The following is a 4,203-nucleotide window of genomic DNA, read 5'->3' on the forward strand; positions in this document are numbered from 1 at the left end:
GCCTGTGCTCCGCAACGGGAGAGGCCACAGCAGTGAGAGGCCCGCGTACCGCAAAAAAATAAATAAATAAATAAATAAATGGATAGACAAGGATTTGTTGTATAGCACAGGGAACTATGTTCTATATCTTATAATAATCTATAATGAAAAGAATAAAAAAATATATATATATATCTCCAAATCACTTTGCTGTACACCTGAAACTAGCACGATATTGTGGATCAGCTACACTTCAATAAATAAATAAATTTTTTAAAATAAAATAAAGTGGGGAAGCACTAGAAATACATACCTACCCTTGCACGCTTAGAATCATTTCTGATATTGACTACCAAATCCTCACACCCGTAGTATATAACCGAAGACCTTATTAAATCCCTCCCTCTCCCCCAGCCGCTAGACCTATCCTACTGGGTCCCAGACAGGGGAAATCCAACTACCTTTTCCACCCCTGGAATTTGGGGGCTTTCTCTCACCATGGGGCCCATTCGTACTTGAACTGAAAGGCAGGACTGTGAGATTATTCCGTGCCTGCATCTAATTTTACTGAACTCCTAAAATACCTCCTCCCCAAGGGAAGAAGCTGCTTTAATAATTCAGCAAGTAAGAGGTAACCGAAAGTACTTTGCATTCTGCCTGTTGGAGATAGGAGGTAAATATCCGTGTTCATATTCCCCCAGAGTCCGGCTCTCTGCCTGCTCCTCAAATCTCCCCCACGGTTTACTACAACCTGTACGCTGGGGAGCCCCGCATCACCTCCCAGCCACATGTCTCCGCCCTGGAATTATCTGGAGCTCCCCAGTTTGCCAAACCCTTGAGCCTGGGCAGATTCTACCCCCACGCTCCCCAATACCACATGTGGTCCTTTCTTTCCTCAACAGCCCCTATATTAGACAGCGATGAGATGGAAAAGACGGGGATTATCACGCCTTTATTTTACCAAGAAGGGAACTAAAATCCAGCACGTTGAAGCGGCTCATTCAAGGCCACATATCTAGCTAACAGAAAAGCCAAGCAATGCCGACCCAATCTTGAAGCTTTGGTCACAAGGTACTATTATACTTTTTTAGGAAAAAGAAACTGAAGTACGCTCATCAAATGCCACCCAGTAGGTGACAACCAGCCTAACCCACTGCTGCTGCATTCATTGATGGATGAAACAGCCTGCATCCAAAGAGCAAAATATTTTAACCGGGCGTTCTTCCTGCAATTTAAAAAAAATGTTTCTCAGATCAGATTGTAAGCTTGGGAAATAGAACAGTTGACAATTCACTTGCATTTAGGGCTTTCTAATGTACAAAATGCCTTTCTATGTCTTCATTCATTTATTCGTTTCACCAGTGTGTGCCAGAGTTTTTATTTGATTCTCATAATTCAGGGAGTCAGGGCACAAGTCAGCATTCCGACCTCACATACAAGGAAACTAAGGCTCAGGAAGGTGACTACTTCCTCAAAGTCACATGGTTACTAGCAGCATTGGGACTTGAATCGAATGCTCCTGGCTTCCAGTACCGGGAGTGCTGAGAGTTTTAGCATTCATTACTATGCTTTCCATGCCAGGAAAATTGTCCTGATTTGGTCAGTGACAAAGCGCAGGAGCTTTTTTGCTGGGTTATATATTGTTAACTCAGAAGATGAAAAGGTACAGGTGTAAGTTTTCTGCATCAGAGTCACTACACTTTGTACCTTAAAGCTTTATTTCCTATTATGGAAAAGCTTATACTGAACTACATTTTTTTCCCCCTCGAGTGAAGCAAAATAAATTTTTTAAATGCCTATAACATTCACCTTTAGCTCTATGCATTCTGTGCATTTCATATGTTCATTTCAGGATAGCTTATGTTAACCTCTAGGTTACATATTTTTTAAGTTACTTGCTATATTTTGTTTAACTTTTGACTCTAATTTTATCCTGAGAGTACGACGTTTAGATCAGAACATTTAAGTGTTTATATTAATAGTATGTCTTTGTCTTGCTGACGTTGCCCTCGAATGATCTATGTGTTTTTACAGAAGATGTCTCATAAAAAATTCTCAGCTATTGTAATATAAGTTCTCTCCCTTACTCCAAGTATGCTTTTGCTTAAATTTTAGCTAGTTATGTTTTGACACTAAGTCTTTTTTAAGTGTAATCAAAGCAATACAAAATTTACCAAAGTCCTAAAATTACATTACTAAATATTTCCATAAATAACCTTAAAGACTTTTGACAAGGCATTTGAAAAAGTTTCCGACTTTAATATCTGGTTGTTGACTCAGAATCCTTAAAAATACATGAAGTTATTTGGCTTGAAAAATTATACTAAACAAAATCAGAATCTAAATGGGATTTTAAGTCCAGCTCTTAATATCCTTATTTGATTAAAGTACTAACCTCATTCATAAATGTCAGCGAAAATCACTTGATGCTGGTTTATGTAATATTCTCATGTTGAACACCACATTAAAACCATCCTTAAAGTAATAATAAACACTGACTAAGTTAATGCTGGATTTTTGTATCTCATTTTAAGAGCATAACTATAAGAGAAAAATAATAAGGCAAATGGAAATGGCAATAACTACTTACTAACCAGTCATTCCACTAAATAATAAAGATCAAATTAATGATTTCATTCCTTCACTATTACTCCTTTGGATAACGAAGCTGTAATTCTAACAGCATAAGGATGTTGGAAACCTCCAGTGCACTTATTTTGGAGGGCATTTGATGGGACAAGGGTGAGGGGATTCAGGGTAAAACCAATGAACAGCAGAGGCATAAGCCCATTGCTATAATTCATTCGCCAAAAAAAAAAGGAGTTCTTTACTCATCAAGAATGTCGTACAGGATACTTGATGGCTATTAAGACAAAGTCTGTGGATGGTAGGGTTGCAGAAGAGGTATGGGCAAGGAAGCCAAGTCAACACACAGAGTAAGAGCCGATTCTAGGGATAATAAATCACAGCTCCTTCATGATGGAAGGGTGCCAAAATTACCTACTTCCCTGGGGTAGCTGGCTAGTCCCTGTGGGGAAAGGGACTTTGCTGAGGGCTCAGCGGACGCCTGGTTGCCACCCCAGAGTTCCACCAATCGCTGTCTCTCTCTCAGGACCTTCACTAGATATTAAGAGGATGCCTAGGTTGAACACCTAAATCGGCAGTAATCAGATCAGCTTGGGTGAGGGGGAGCCCATGTTACCGGAATCATTTCATCGCTGTCACTTTGTTCACGAGCCCAGGGAGCAGCTCTGAGCTGGTGAGGAGAGGCTGGATGAGACTGAAGCGGTCCCGTCTGCGGATCACGGAGCCTACGGACGCATCCTGTCCCAGATCCTCATTTCACCAGTCTCTCATATTCCTCCTGAACTTCCGGCCAACCTGTTAGCCACTACTCACGAATTCCTCCAAGTTTATATCTCTGGCCCTTTCTCCTTCCAAGCAAAGCAAATAATCAGACGCGCTGTTTGTGATGTTTTTCCTACTGGGAAGATTTTCCCTCCCCGAGGTCCTGGGCCACCTCGGAGGAAGGCTGCACTAGTCCAATTCTAGCTGGAACCAGCATGTCATGCAAAACCACCTACGGGCCACACCTGAATTTTTGCCTTTTTAGTCAACTGATCAAAGGAAACTCCTCAAGGAACCCGGGGTGGGTTGAGGGTAAGAGATTAGAGCAGCAGAGGCAGATGCCAAGATAAGCCGAGGCACAAAGTAGGCACAATGTGTGTACACGCACCTTCGGTAACTTCCTGAATGCCGTCTCTTAGGTACCACTGTCGCTTGATGATGGACTGCTTCTGAGCAAACCCAGCTTTACGAAGTTGTGGCTTAAAAAGGCAGTTCAGGTCAAACGTTCCATTGGTGCATCTTAGCCAGGTTCTGTGTCTACCAGGGACTAGTAGCAAGTTGGGAGCAGTAGCTGTTTCTCAAAGAGGGAAAGGATTTGTTTCCCAAACCCTAAGAGTCTTCTCTTGGGCGTGGCCAGGGGCTGCATACAACATCTCTATTTTTCCACAGACGTTCTGTGTGCCATTGGATCTTCCCAGGCATGAAGCCCAAGTAGCAGAATTTCTTCTGCTTCAGCTTGGACCATCTTCAGAGCCTTTTCTTGCTCTGGGACCTACTCAGACCTGACAGCTTCATGGTAAATGGGCAGCTTAGCATAGCACATTCAGATGTAGCTTATGTTGCTACCAGAAGCCCTTTTTTTTTTTTTTTTTTTTT

Source organism: Physeter macrocephalus, chromosome 9 (assembly GCF_002837175.3).
Source record: "Physeter macrocephalus isolate SW-GA chromosome 9, ASM283717v5, whole genome shotgun sequence".
Classification (NCBI taxonomy): domain Eukaryota; kingdom Metazoa; phylum Chordata; class Mammalia; order Artiodactyla; family Physeteridae; genus Physeter; species Physeter macrocephalus.